The 16,308-nt window shown below is 43.2% G+C and overlaps 1 protein-coding gene across 1 annotated transcript in view; it reads right to left on the bottom strand.

The window, feature by feature from the left end:
• FARS2 (phenylalanyl-tRNA synthetase 2, mitochondrial) overlaps window positions 1–16,266 on the bottom strand; it is a 382,893-nt gene extending 366,627 nt beyond the window's left edge. Inside the window, exon 1 of the mRNA XM_060021600.1 lies at window positions 16,233–16,266. The gene's annotated coding sequence lies outside the window, so the exon portion shown is untranslated. The remainder of the gene's footprint in view (window positions 1–16,232) is intronic.
• Window positions 16,267–16,308: the final 42 nt, after the last annotated feature.

Raw genomic sequence — 16,308 nt, 5'->3', positions numbered from 1 at the left:
ATATTTAACATAGAATTACCATAAGATCCAGGCATTCCACTTCTGGGACTCTGCCCCAAAGAGCTGTGAGTAGACACTGGAACAGGTATTTGCACACCCATGTTCACAGCAGCATATTCACAATAGCCAAAAGGTGGAAGCAGCCCAAGTGTCCACCAACAGAAGAACGGATAAAATGTAGCACATACAGACAATGAAACATTATTCAGCCTTAAAAAGGGAGGAAATGCCGACACAGGCTTCAACATGGATGAACCTTGAAGATAACTATACCAAGTGAAATAAGCCAGTTATATAAAGACAGAATATTCTATGACTGCACGTATATGAGGTGCTTAGAGCAGTCAAACTCATAGAAACCGAAAGAATGATGGTTACCAGGGGCTGCGGGGAGGCGGACGGGGAAGTAATGTTTAAGGGGTACAGAGCTTCAGTTTGGGAAAATGAAAAAGTTCTGAGATGGAGGCAGGTGATGGTTCACCCAACAATGTGAATGTACTTAATGCCAGTGAACTGTATACTTAAAAAGGTTCAGATAGTAATTTTTATGTTTTGTATATTTTACCACAATAAAAGAATAAAAGTAAATAAGAAAGCCTAGTCCCTATACCTCCTAGAGTTGCTGTAAGGATTGGATATGTGTGACGTGTTTAGAGTACCTGGCAGGGAAGCCCTCCGGAAACACTAGCTACAGCTACTCTCTTATTGTCCTACCTTCGGAGCTCCCTCCAGGCCCCACTACCATGTTCTGCAGAAACAGATGCTCACTGACTAGATTTTGATCCCCCTCCTGGAGCTGTACAGCTTCTGCAATGAGACAGTTCCAGCCCTGGGCTTCCTTCCAGCATAAATGCTCTATTATTGGGACAAAAGTTCCACTGCAATCAGATAAAGATGAAGAGACCACCTGGTTCCTGCAGAGTCTTCACACATAAAGCTGAGAAGACCACAACTAAAAAAAAAAAAAACTGATTTTATCATCTATTTCCTAAATGGTTTGTTAATAATCTTGCCTCAAAGATAGGTTCATAGGCTAATGCTATCATATAAGCCTGACAGTGGGGAAGAAAGGAAAAACGTTCCCCTACTATTCATAAATATTCTTTCACCTTTTATCACAATCGAGACTATTTTCCTTCTTTGCTTCATCATTTAAAAGTCCTTCTATTATGAAAATTTCCAAGCATATACAAAAGCAGACACCTGACTAGCCCTCATGTACCCAGCTTAAGAGCCAACTTCAACCTCTCTGACCCTACCTACGACTCGACATTCTCGCCACCAAAAAACTAGAATAAAAACACCAGGGCAGGGCTTCCCTGGTGGCGCAGTGGTTGAGAGTCCGCCTGCCGATGCAGGGGACATGGGTTCGTGCCCCAGTCCGGGAAGGTCCCACATGCCACGGAGCGGCTGGGCCCGTGAGCCATGGCCGCTGAGCCTGCGCGTCTGGAGCCTGTGCTCCGCAACGGGAGAGGCCACAGCAGTGAGAGGCCCGCGTACCGCAAAAAAAAAAAAAACACAAACAAACCAGGGCAGCTACATTGAAGCAATGTTCTTTTCTAACAATCATCATCATCATCATCATCATCACCATCACTATTTTACTTTTAGAAGTTCTTTTTGGATATCTTCTCACCTGCTCTCCTTTTTTTCTTTGAAACTACAAATAATTTCCATACCTACTATGCCAAGGTTACTGTGAGGATGTAATACACACGAAAATGCAGAGCTTGGTGTGTGAAGTGTATGAAGGTCTGGAGAAATCTTAGTTCTCCACGGACCACCACCCCACCCTTCTCTCCAAGACAACAGATACCAACCACCGCCACCCCTCTCACACATACCCTTCTCCATTAAAGAATGTCCTTGCTTGTCCCTCACTCCTCCCTTCCCTTCCCAAACACTGGTCCTTGCTTCCCTCCTGTCCCCTCGGCCTGCTTCGAAGCCAGGGATCCCAAACACAAATGCCTGATCACAAATCCAATCACCTAGAAGACCCCGAATATAAAGACAAGTACAGAAACTGGATAAACTGAACTGATCAATATACTTAACATTTAGGGTACCAGCCACTAAACTAAAAATTAAAAACATACCCAATCTAGTGTCTGTATATTATTTAACAGAAAAACCAGGCTAGACACTCATGGTAAAAACAGCACAAACTGGAATTCCTATGCAGGTCGTGTGTATGTGTGTGTATTTATATTTTAAACATTAAACCCTTTTTGATGATCCAAGAAATTTTATCTGCTGATGAGATTCATTTCCTTGCAGTACTTTTCGCCAGTGGCAAACCTGCCACATCTAATTTGTTTTAAAAGGAATTCTAATCACCCAATCAATCATACTCTCGACCTTCAGCCTTCACAGTCACTTCGCTGTGGTCAAAATTGGCTCTAAAAACTCATGTTGTAACAGTTCTGTTGTCCTCAAGCTCCAAAACGCCAATGACAGGAATATAATTTGACCAAACCCTCTGGTAGAAGAAAAAACAGTATCTGAAGTTTCTAATTCGTCTTCTACCAAGATTCTTTAAATAAAAGTGAATGTCTAAGATATTATTAAGGAATAACTTTTCCTCTACCGGGGTTTAAAGACTTATAAATCATCCAAGTGTCTATGCAGTGAATCTGGTCTCTTCATTACAAAAATCACACGTCTCACTTTTGCTTTTAAATAACTTTTCTTATTGCAGAGATATAAGGATCAAGTAATAACCCTTCCAACGCTCCGACCTCCCCTCCTGGCACACGTTCAATCTCAAGCGCGCTGGCATACATCATTCTGGCTTGGAAAGGCGTCCGCATTTGCTGCCTGCCCTTCCTGTCCCCATCCTCCCTCCTGGCTACCTGGCTTCTCGGGGCCTGGCACACAGCAGGTACTCAATACATGATGCTGCCGGGATCATTAAGAAAACTTTAGGGGTAATAGAGACAGAAGTTGCCACATCAAGTAGAGAAGCTGACTCGGGGTGGGGAGAAGAATGCGGTTATTTTAGACACACTGTTTGAGGGGCGGGCGGGACATGCAGATGGACACATTCAGTGATAACCACCTCGGCGATGATGTCACACGGGGATGAAGCAGGTCAAGGAGGGAGGCCCTCTGCGGAAAGACTCCATCCGCGAGCAGAGAGCTCAGCTCTGAGCATCACCGAAGCTAAGGAAGAACCACATTTCAAGGTGACTGAAAACACTGGTTGGGGGGGGCGTGGCCACCATGCACAGCACAAGGATAAATCAAGGCAGGAGATCCAGTCCTCTAATTGACCCCATGATCAAAGGAGAAAAAGCAAATGATCAGCCCCCAGATGCTTGACAAAACAGAACATTCACTCTTCATTAAGACAAACTCTTAATAAGATAGGAATAGATGACTATTGCCTGAATATGATCCCAATATATCCACCAAAACTCCAGAATCATGATTTGAGAAACCACTATAGGCATTCCATGAAAGTCCAACTTCTGAATAGAGAAATGGGAATCAGCGAGTGACAGAAGGTTCCCCCAAATGGAATTAGAAATGCCTCTGGAAGGTATGAAAAGATGTTCAATCTCAAAGAAATGCAAATTAAAATGACAATTAGGTTTTAAAATATCTACAGATTGGGGAAGATCATGTTCTTTGATATCACAGTATTATGAGGGTCTAAGAAACAGGCATTGCTGGTAAAACTTCTATGGAAGGCAGTTTGACAATATCTATCAACATTTAAAATACACACATTTAATTCAGCAATCCCACCTGTAGTGAATTAAATTTATAGATATACTTCTTTTTTTTTTTTTTTTCCTGCGGTACGTGGGCCTCCCACGGTTGCGGCCTCTCCCGTTGCGGCCTCTCCCGTTGCGGAGCACAGGCTCCGGACGCGCAGGCTCAGCGGCCATGGCTCACGGGCCCAGCCGCTCCGCGGCATGTGGGATCCTCCCGGACCGGGGCATGAACCCGCGTCCCCTGCATCGGCAGGCGGACTCGCAACCACTGCGCCACCAGGGAAGCCCTAGATATACTTCTTATATGTGTGCAAAATGATGCGTGAACAAGGATATTCACTGAACAATTTGTTAAGAGCCAAAGGCAGGAAATACATTTCCATTAATCGGGGACTAGCTAAGTAAATTAAGAATAAGGCAGCACTACATGTATTGACATAGGATATCTCCAAGATATATTGTTAAATGATAAAAAAGAGGTGTTGATTGGCTGTGCATGGTAGCTACCATTTTTCAGCAGGAATATAAATGTAGCTTACGCATATACACACGTATATAAGGAAGTGCAGACACGGTAGGAGCTGAGAGACAGAGACAGTTGAGAGGCTACTATCCATTACATGCTTTTATACCTTTCGATTTTATACGATGAGCATTACAGCCTAGTGACTTGAGATCACTCTTGGCTTCCCCTTTCCCTCGTTCCCTCCATCCAGCCAATCGGTAGGGCCTGTGAATTCTGTCTTTACAACATTGCTGCCACTTCAGCCCTCCTTTCCACTCTCGCCACAAGTGACATAATTTAGAGCCCCTCAGTCCCTTCCTCCAGGATAATTAAACAGCCTTTAACACCTTCCACTGCAAACAGTTGCCTCCGCTGACTCACCTTGCGTGCCATGCCGGATTTACCTTCTAAAGCACACACTTATTAAGCTTCCGAAGGCCCGAATTCTGCTCGGCCTATCCAAGTGCCCCGCAGACCCCAATTCCCAGGGACCACACCCCACACTTGGGCTGAACAGAACTGCTGCCAGGGACTAGAACTACAGCTGTTTCCTCTCACCCTGAGCCCCAGCGCCCGGCGGTCTCCTCCCTCAGGAATGCTCCACGTGCACCGGCTGAGATGGGCTGTGGCCCCCAGCACCCACCGTGAAGGCCTTGCCCTCAGGACACTGCCCCTGACGTGCATCCGGGACATGACTACAGAACTGCACGTCTCTCTCAGGGGGGCCCCGACACGCCCACCTGCTTCCTTCTAAGCACCCACACCAGTGGTCAGTCTTCCCCTTGCAGCTGCCCCTCTGCTTCGTTCCTCGGGCTTCTGAGAACAGTGATGTACCCACAGCAATAAATAAAGAGCAAGTCATCTGGTGAGGGTAAGGCTTCCCTTCAGATTCCCCGGATTCCAATTGCTCATTAACGGGCTAAAAAGCCATCCTGAATCTGTAAGTTTAGATGTGCCCAGTGGTCACTATGATATTATACTAAGGTAGGAGGTACTAAAAATGCTAAGTAACTGTTTCTGATTCTTTTTGCCTTTCTCAATGGACACTGGTAAAAAGTTTGGAATCCCAAAGCACATAACACATATGCAAGAAAGTCCATCTTACCTGTCACTTAAAAGTCATTTTCTAGAGTTACTGTTTTTTTAAATGAGAGAAATGATCTTTCTCAGGGTGAGCATGTAAGGTTAGTGATGGCTGGGAGCAGGGACTAAATTGGGTGATTTCGGGTCCTTGACAAGAGGCGTCTACCACTTCCCAAGGTAAGGCAAATTATGCATTAGTTAGGTCAAGGTCATTTTAAAAGAGGCGATTCCTGTAGACACATAGGTGTCAGTAGTCCATATTAGTTTGGACAATAAGCATGGAAAAGAAATTTAAAATTCATCATCGGGGACAATTTGGGAAGATGAAAAAGTTCCAGAGAATGGATGGTGGTGATGGATACACACAATGTGAATGCATTAATGCCACGGAACTGCACACTTTAAAATGGTTTATGGTAAATCTTATTTTATATATATATGTGTGTTTATATATATGTATTTAATGCAACTTTTTAAAATCCACCATGAAGCATGAATTTAAACATTTTATTTTTAATACAGTAAAAGATACGACTACCAGTTCTTTTTCTTTCTCATTTCAAGACCCGCGACAATATGGAGAAAACATCAGCAGTTGAAATCTGACGGCGGCTCTAATAATGCTGTAATTATTCAAGTTTATCCTGATAATTCTTTCTATAATCCTACCTTCACTTGAAAAGCTCTTGGCCTTCAAGGTGAAGTCCATGCCATGCAGACAGAAGGCCACGGTTGCATAAGTACCAGCTGACTGAGGTTAGCCACAGAAGGCAGAAAGAAGGTTGAACTCAAACAACTCCAGGCCCTTGTTCCTGGATGAGTCCTCCCACAAACTACAGCCCAGGAGGGCTCTAGCCTACTGATACAATGCAATCAAAATAATTAAAATTAAAAAATAAAGAATGGAAGGAAAACGCAATGATAATCCGAAATCACAGAAGGTCACTGAGGACATAAGAGCTTCTGCTTCTCAAGGAGACCATAAAACACACCTATTACGCATCATAAAATGAGCTGAATGCAGGTCACTGCTTTTAGAAGGCCTTTTCAGCTGCAGAAATTACCTATGTTTAATGGGTTAGTATTCAGTGGTAATATTTTTCAATGCCAGAAGCTAATAAAATCACATCCTCTGGATCTGCGGTGTCTAATATAGTAGCAGCTAATCACAGGTGGCTATTTAAATTTAAATTAATTAAATAGATAAAAATCCAGCTCCTCGGTTGCACTAGCCACGTTTCCAGTGCTCAAGAGCCTCACGTGGGTGGTGGCGGCCACACTGGACAAAACAGGTAGAAACACTTCAGTCATCCCCGAAGGTCTGCTGGACAGAGCTGCTCTAGGGTACTAAGTGTCTTTTCCTGAAGCCATCACAGCATTTCTGTTCGTTCACTCAACAAACGTTTGCTGAGCTCCTACTATGTAACAGGCACAGGGCTAGTTGTCGAGCATGGCAGTGAGTAAAACTAAGAATTTAAGTAGGAGATAAAGAGAAACCTCCAATATACGAATGGAGCCCTGATTTTTAGATAAAGATAAGCAGCCAGGGAAGGGCTGTCTGAGAAAGTAACGTTTAAGTCAACATTACAAAGGTAAGCCATTCAAAGAGACAAAATTTCCAAACAGAGGGACGGACGCACCCATGTGCTCAGGTGGGGAGGGCTTAGCATGTTCCAGAAACTGATTTTCATGCATTTTGCAGCTGTCTCATTAAACTTGAAACACCAAGCAAAGCATTTAACTGACACCCAAATCTATTCCCATGGGGAAGTCAGACAACAGTCCGTATATTATCCTCAGCCGTTCCCCTTCTCCCTCTAAATCACCTGCCTTTCTGTCATTTCATTTCTTGAAGGACTGACTTCTGAGTAGGCAGGCAGAGAAAGCAATTAATTTTGTTACTTCTTAGCAGAGGAAATAGGGGCTTAGGCGAGGTTTCTGAGTGACTGTGGATTGTAACTGGCCGTGCTAACATGGCCACGGAGATGTTCTCATCACAGGTCGAGCAGTTTCCATCTGAGGGTGGTTGTCAGTATTCCTGCCAGGGCAAACCACTCACACCGACTTCGGACAGCAAGACCCAGTCGCTGGGCAGACAGCTCACTGGGTGGATGGCCTCTCCCTGGAAATGCAGCTAGGGGCCACGCGGCGGGGCACCACCGCCCCGTCACTGCCCCACACACAGCGCACGAGGGAGACTGAACACACCCACTCGGGCCTTTGAAGCCTCTGCCCCACAACTCACTTGTGCCATTCACACACCTCGTCATTCTCCCAGCTTCTCCTCTTCCCGTCACCTTTGCAACCAGAGTGGCCGTGCCCCTCACAGCCCAGGCTCCTGTCCAGGGGCTGCACAAGGTCTGCAGGATGCACGCCCGGGCCTCTGCACACAGCCCTCTGGTGCACCCAAGGCAGCTGAAGACAGCATCCCTCCTCCTCTGCTCCAGCGGGAGCCAAGCCACCGAGGAAGCCCCTTCCCACCCTCTTTACTTCAGGGACAGAAAAACAGAACCTCTACTGCTGCAAAGAACTGAAATGCTGGGATTGAAAAACAAAAGGCTGCACTCTCGCACCAAATTAATTAAGAGTCAAATGTGGAAATCACACTTACCACATCAGGTTTTGATTTTTCAGTCTTAATGAAGAAAAGGCCCATGCTAATAAACAGAAAACCCCGGTGAGGTGGAACAGTTATGAAAGACAGTGTTAAGGAAGGTACCTTAAGTCCACACATGCCATGGCATCCACTGGTAGAGACATTTCTGCCCAAACATATTTCAGTAACTAAGTATGCCATCAACATTTTGGGTAAAATCTTATAAAAACACTTCATTTTCCTACATTTTGCAGAAAGCATAAGCTTCGGATGTTAGAATACCATGTGAATGTAACACAAAAAAGGAAACAAACAAACAAAAACCCACTGAAACCCACAAACCTGGCAGACCTAGTTCACTCAGGACACCACCACCACACCCTCCCTGCACACTCTCTTTTTCCAGAAAACCGAAGCAGCGTGTCTTAGGGTTAGGGTTAGGGTTAGCTGCTCTAACAAAAATACCACAGACCTGGTGGCTTATAAGCAACAAATATTTATTTCGCAGTTCTGGAGGCTGGGAAGTCCAAGATCAAGCCGCTGGCAGATTTGGTGCCAGGTAAGAGCACACTTCCTGGATCTCAAGACTATGTCCTCACATAGTGAGGGGTGAGGGAGCTCTCTGCGGTCCCTTTTATAAGGACATTAATCCCATCCTGGGGGCTCCACCCTTATGACCTGACCAACTCCCAAAGGCCAACCCAACACATCCCACTGGGGGTTAGGATCTCAACATATTTATCGGAGCTGGTGGGGAATGGGGGAATGGGGTGGGGAGGACCACAGCCATTCAGCTTACAGCACAAGTAATGAGAATATGTTCTTAATCTTGGAAATGTCCCTAGAAGTAAGGACAGCACAGCCTATTTCAGTTCCGATTTGGACAGAAGAGGAGTTAAGTAGGAAAAAGCAATCTGGTCACAGGTCACACACCTGGGGCAGAGCCTGGCTGACCTCTGACCTTCCAGGGCTATGTTCATTACTTCACCCATTTCTGGATCATACTGCAATCGTTGAAAAAGGTCAGTAATCGAGGGTTGCTTATTTGAAGTTATAATTTAATTACAGATACAGTGTAACTTTAGAGAAAATATTTGTAAAGAGTAGGCTTCTAGTCCAAATGGAGAGAGACATAAGATACCAACTCACAAGTACCCTCTGCTCAACTTCCCTCATTTACTATGTGGAGCGATCCACAGTGGGCTGGGCACAAGGACAGTCCTTAAAGTGAAGGGTGGAAACTGACAATGTGATGTTGGGATTTTACTGAAAAAAATATTTAAGTAACGCTGAGCAAGGGAAAAATGCCTTTCTTCCATATTACAAGTAAATTACGATATATAAATATTTAATTTTTAAAAGTCCATAGATATCTTTCAAATCTTAAACACGTTCACTTCTAAACATGGGATGTCTGATAATATGCCATTACAGAAAAACAAATTTTAGCTTTGGTGTCGCTAGCACCCTTTACACCCTAGAGAGGTTATTTGGGAAATCATCTGACTTTAAGAACAAATGTTTAAGGCATCTGGGAGTTAGTGGTCCTTAACTTTAGCAAGTTTTACTGCGTCTTCTTTGCTTGAGCTGGTATCTTTCTGGTAAATAAAAAAATGTTTGTTGTAACTAAAAACAAAAAGTACCTACAGCCACCCATTTGGAACTGGTACCCATTTCTCTTTTCCTCAAAAGTATAATTGCAAAGTACAGTCTCCTGGCTTTCTCCTTCCCCCGCGGTATTCCGAGGGTGATTCAGGAGTATAGTGAGCCTGCATCTGAGAAGCACAGGGCATTTTACTTGAAGGTATAACTATGACACGTATTTGTCCCTGCGTTACTTGATGTATAGACAGGAATAGGTGGGCAGAGAGAGCCTTCGGGTGCTCCCAGCCCACGGGGAGCCTGGACAAAGGGACATCTCCTGTCTCCTACTCCTGATGAGGAAGCCTTTCCCCTCCACCAGCCCATCACTCCCATAACGCTGGGCCTGCCTGCCCTGCTTTAAACCTCCTGAGCACAGCCTGTTTGGTCTTTCATGTGCCTTTGTTTTAGTATTTGTGCACATAGGCCTGTGCTCATCTAAGGGAATAAAATCAGTTTGATCTAGAGAGCAGCTTGAATTCTGGAACACCTTACAAGAAATGAAACTGATTTGCAAATATTCACCATGCACTTAGCAGAGGTGCCGGGGAAAAAAAAGAGTTAGCAAGAAGTCTCTGCCCTCCAAAATTTCAGGAGGCCAGCTTTGCAAGATTCCAAAAAGCCTTATGGGCATGACTGTGCCTTCACCAGTCACTCATCTTGGTGGCAGCACTGGGGCCAGAGGTTCTCAGTCATGGCTGAACATCAGAATGACCTGGGAAGCTACTCAGAGGTTTTTACTTGACAGCTGTGGGAGGAGTCCTGACATCAGCAGTGAGTCTGACATGCAACCCGGATCAAGAGCCACCACTCGGGGCTAACAGCTCGCAAATTCCCACCGCTGCTAAGGCCACAGGTTCTCAAACTGTCAGGGTTGTTCAACTCGGCCTTGAATTTCATGAAATATCTAGCGTCCTACCCATATATATATATTTTTTTGCGTTACGCTCCAAAAGATGACTTGTGTCATCTGAACTTCAACTAGTACATAACCCTGAGGGAAGCTATAAACACCTTTAGATAATTATTTTAAAAATTATTTCAATTTCCTCCACAAAATCACTTTTTAAAAAAAAAGAAATTTATGTGGCTGTGTCAGGTCTTAGTTGCGGCATGTGGGATCTTTTGTTGCGGCACATGGGCTCTGTAGTTGAAGCACACGGATTCTACAGCGCAAGGGCTTAGTTGCCCCGCGGCATGTGGGATCTTAGTTCCCCGACCAGGGATCTAACCCGTGTCCCCTGCATTAGAAGGTGGATTCTTAACCACCAGATCACCAGGGAAGTCCCCAAAATCACTTTTATTACAAGTACTTCTTCATATGAAAATCTCATCCTTAATGAATTACAAAATGTTATTTTTCATTCAAAAGCATCATTCAAAATGTTATTTGATAAACATACTAGTTTGCAAAAAATAAGAAGAAATACTGGCTCTTTTCAAAGGACTCTCCTGAAATTATCTTCACATCTTCCACAGAATGTTTTGCTAAGGCCAGTTCTGATAAGATATATATTCAGGCCTTTGTATATGCAAAATTAGATTTTGATTTATAGATTTACTGTTAGGGTTTGAAAGAATAAGGCACATATGTCACAAGAAGATGGGCTGGATGGGGCAGGGAAAAGTCTTGGTGGAGGGTCAGCTGTCTCGTATTTCAAGATCAGGGACAGAATCAATGCTAAAAACTGCTTAAGGAGGGAAACGTTCAAGTACAGGATTTATTTTCCCTTAAGACGAGGTTCTCCCTCCTGTAAAAGCGGCGGACAAGGAGAACTTTGCACACACCTGGCCCACGTTCATCTGAGCTGTTCCTGGAACACCGGGATGTGGGGACGGGAGATGTTCTTCCTGAAGGTACTCACATCGTCCTGCTAAATGAGGGCAGTTCTGGGAAAAACCGGCAATGGGTCACGTGCACAGGGGCAGAAACATGGCTGGACCTTCTGTATTCCAGTCAGCTGTCTGACTTGGGCCGATGGCAGTGGTTCTCCATCCTGATGGCGCCCTGAAACCCCTGACACTTTTTAAAGACATTACTGCTGGGCCCCCAACCCAGAGCTTACGACTGCCTTGATGTGAGTGGAGCCAGAACACTGGTATTTGTGAAAGGTTCTCGGGTGTGTGCTGTGAGGCCAGGGTAGAGGACCAGTGGGCTAATGAAACCAGTTCTCCATCTAGCAGCTACTGTGACCTGGGAAAAACTAAAGGGACACAAGTTCAGTTGAAAACAGATCTGACCTCTTAGCCTAGTCTCTCTCCTAGACACAGGTAGGAGGGGAAGGCAGCTTTTGAGAGAGATGAGCTTGAACTTACAGACAGGCAGACAGAAGGCAAAGAACTAATTTGTTTAAAAAAAAATTCCTAGAAGTGACATCTGATACACTTTATACAAACTCAGTTGTCAATTTTACTGCTGTTTCCCACAAGGAAGGCAATACTTAGTCTCCAAAGAACGGAGCTCCAATATCTGGTTACTTTCTAAAATTCTCAAGGAAAAGACTTTAAGTATATTTGAAAACAGCTTCTACAAAAATGTGAATCTCTCACATACACATGAGTAGACAACCTAAAAACGGCACTAAGTCTTTTCCAAGAGATGTTAATAGAAAAAAATGTAAATCTATCTTAAAAGACTAGAAAGCTAGTATAAAAATCAACATTTGAGATTCTCTGAATATTTGTAATATTTCCTATATAAAGAAGTTAGCTTTGGAAATAAGTGAGAATCTAAATTAAAATTCAAATATGACTAAAATTTACCCATGTTATCCAAGAAAACTTAATAAACTTCAAACTCCTGAAGCTGGCTCTGAAGACCTTCTGTGAAGCAGTGCAGCATCACAGCCAGTACTACAGCTACAGACAGGACACACCCCAGGCCCGTGCCCACCCCCTCGGATTCCTACCTGTACAACTGGCTAAATAACCTAACCTCTCAGGTCCCTTTCCTTAATGGGGGTAAGAGCTGTCCTATCATCTGTCCACTGAGATCTTATAACCTAGAAGAAATAGACAGGTTTCGAGAAACATACAGCCCACCAAAACTGAATCAAGAAGAAATAGACAATTTGAATTGACGGATCACTAGAAGTGAAATAGAACCCGTAATTAAAAAAAAAACTCCCTGCAAAGAAAAGGACCAAATGGCTTCACTGGAGAATTCTACCACACATACAAAGAAGAATTTATACCCATCCTTCTCAAACTCTTCCACAAGACTGAAGAGGAGGGAACACTCCCAAAGTCATCCTATGAAGCCATCATCACCCCAAAACCAAAACCAGACAAAGACAGTATCAAAAAAAAAAATTACAGGCCAATATCTTTGATGAATATAGATGCAAAACTCCTCAACAAAATACTAGTAAACCAAATCCAACAATACACAAAATGGATCATACACCACAACCAAGTTGGATTCACCCCAAGGTCACAAGGATGGTTCAAGAATATGCAAATCAATGTGTTACACCACATCAACAGAAGACAAAAACCACGTGATCATCTCAATAGATGCAGAAAAAGCATTTGATACAATTCAACATCCATTCAAATACCCCCCAAAGGGCGTATACAGGGAACATATCTCAACATAATAAACTACTAACTCTTGGAAGACAGGATCAGTATTTGATGTGTAGCCCTCACGTAACCGCAGGAACTGGGACTTGAACCACCAGCTGGTCAACTACTTGTTGAATATGCAGACGTACAGAACCAGGATTTCAGCACTGCTAAAATAGAGGATTCCAAAAATAGGCTTTGAAATAAAAGTCTACCAACACCTGAAAACCTAATCTGTATTTCAATAGCTCAGATGATAAGTTCTACTTCACTTGCATGAACTAGCCAATGCATCAAAGAAAAAAATGACTTATCCCCAGAACAGAGAAAACATCATTAAAATAAGCCAGGTAGGGACTTCCCTGGTGGTCCAGTGGGTAAAGCTCTGCGATCCCAATGCAGGGGGCCTGGGTTCGATCCCTGGTCGGAGAACTAGATCCCGCATCCATGCTGCAACTAACAGTTTGCATGCCACAACTAAGGATCCCGCATGTCACAACTAAGACCCGGCACAGAAAATAAATATTTTAAAAATAAATAAATAAAATTTTAAAAAATAATAAAAATAAAGCAGGTACAGGGCTAATCACGTCTGCTCATCGATGGTCCCTCTCCCCACCACACAGCGTTCCCTGAATGGATCCTGCACCCTCGTGCCTCCCTGCTTTGAATGTACACTACAACCTGTAACTCAACACATTCTCCATGTTCGCCCTCTGGCTCTTACTACTCATTGTGGAAATACCTTCTCTGATGGAATGCTTTCCCTTAAGATCAAAGTCCTAGTTGAATGTCCCTCCTCTGTACTCCCCTAACACTTCGTAATATTACCCCTATCATAGCACCTGTCAAAAATAAATTGTTACTTTGCTTATCTAGTTCACACTGTAACGCTGTAACTGTAACACACTGTAACACACACTGTAACACACTGTAACTGTAATGTTGTATAATGTATGGCTCTTAGGAAGCGTTCACTGAGTGCTGAAGGAATGAATGAGGAAAGGGCCTTCAGTTCCCTGTTCATCTCTGAAAATGAGGGAGCTGATGTACAAAGTCTCTTCCAGCTTCCTATTCTATTAGTGTGAAGGACTGATAAAACCAAATGACGATTATGTGTAATAAAGACTTAGATCCACATTTGGAGTCGAATAACTTCTAAATCGTAACATCACAAGTTGCTCACCTATGCAAGATTTCCTTTGCACATCGTTTTAATATTTAAGCTGCAAGACAATAAATTGCTGTTATACTGCTTGTTATTGTTGGAGAAATTTCTCTTCAAAAATCATTCAGTGCTCAACAGCAATCCTAATTTTAATATAAGGTAATGCATGATTTTACATAATGAACTATAGGAATTTCATAACTATGGATAGGTGGATATTAAAGAAATTTTTGCATTTTGAGGCCTAAATGGTAGTAAGTGGGTTACGTCTAGTTTATAGTCGTTATGTAAGAAAATACTCTGCCCAGAACAGAATGCATATTAAAGGACATGTGAGTAAGGTCTATCCTCAGCTTCTGGCCCAATCCCACTTTCAACCTCAAATAGAGCTTTTCTTGAAAATAGTCATTGCTGCAATGAAGAAATTAAAAAATGGAGATTTAGCTTTGGAATGTGATTTTTTATTAGGCTATTAAGGCAATGATATCCAACATACTGGCAAATTATTTCAAGTAAAATAATAAAAGTATTTTTTTGTGAGGACTTAGCTTAGAATCAACTGGGAAGCTACCATTTCTCTAACCTCAGCTATTCCTTGTACTAACAGATGCCTACACTACCCAAACAAACTAAACTTTCGATATTTATTTGGAAAGTTTTATTTGATTACAACAAAGTTAAAATCATTTAGATATGTTAATTGTATACATTAATGATTAAATTGCTTGATAATTAGACAAACAACTGTATATCATAATTATTCCAACTTCATTTTCTAGATGAAAGCAAAATATAATAAAATAATGCAATCCCAACTGTTTTTAAACAAGCCAAAATAATTCTCATGTTTTTTCTTCTAACTTTGATAGCTTTCTCTGTTTGTAACTTGCGTTAACGCTGTTGTTTTCCTAGGTGCCACACACCTAATTTATATCATCTGCATTCAACTGTGTTTCATATTAAGAGAAAACAGTTCTGCATCTTTTTCTATAATAATGTACAAGACCCTTGGTCTTGAGTCCTTTGAGTAATACCAAAGGATAAACTCAAAATATTAAAAACCCTTTCAATAAACCTGAAGCAAGATTTGCCCAATGATCTGATCACCCTGCAGGAGTAACAGAAGTTTGGCTACTCTGTAAAAAGCCTTATTTGAGACTTATAGATGTATGAGACGTTAACAAAAATCGAACAGGAAACGTAAAAGGATTTTAATAAAAGTATTTTGTCTTTCATGCCTTTAAAAAAAATACCACTGCATTACAACAGATAACATAACAGATATAACAAGCACATGTGGATGCAAGGACCCCAGGTTACAAGTACGCTAAAGTGCAGTAAGGTCAGAGAAGTGTCTCCTGCCCTTAAAGTTCCTGAAAATACGAGGTTGCTTTGGCATAGAACAAGTTATCACTTCAAAACGAGACAAACTTAAAGAAAGGAAACACAACCAAAACTCAGTGGTTGGAAAAGAGATGGATGTGAACGCCCACTTGTTTCTTACGTATAAAGTTACCCCTCGCAGTGTTTTGGAGGAGAAAACGCTGGCTCTTCCCAACGTTGGTTACATACACAAAGATTCCAAAGACAAGACCAGTGCTTTGCAAACAAAGTAACTAGAACCAGCTCAGGCTTCCCCGCGCCGGGTCCTACGTTCCACGGTCAGAACCACCAACTGTATCCCACCGGGTAACAAGGTGATTCAGAAAAGCTGGCGTCTTCAGAGAAGGGAGAAAACTTAGCCGGGAAGAGAGAAGAAAACTTGCTCAGCTTCTTGCTGGGGTCTGAAACGATCCCAACAGAGTCCTTAAACCCCTCAGGTTTCCCCAATCAAGCACCCTCGCCTCCAACCTGGGCCACCCCAGATCTGACTATCAGACGACAGAAGTCTGCGGACGCACGGAGAGCTGACCACCCCACGAGAGGGACCTCCGCGCGGCCGCGCCCACTCACCCGCCGCTCCCCGGGAGACGGGAGACCAGCCCGGGGTCCAAGTCCTGGGCGTGGCAGGCTCGCCCCTCTCCGGGCC

Source organism: Delphinus delphis, chromosome 10 (assembly GCF_949987515.2).
Source record: "Delphinus delphis chromosome 10, mDelDel1.2, whole genome shotgun sequence".
Lineage (NCBI taxonomy): Eukaryota > Metazoa > Chordata > Mammalia > Artiodactyla > Delphinidae > Delphinus > Delphinus delphis.
This window is presented reverse-complemented; position numbering and strand designations above follow the sequence as displayed.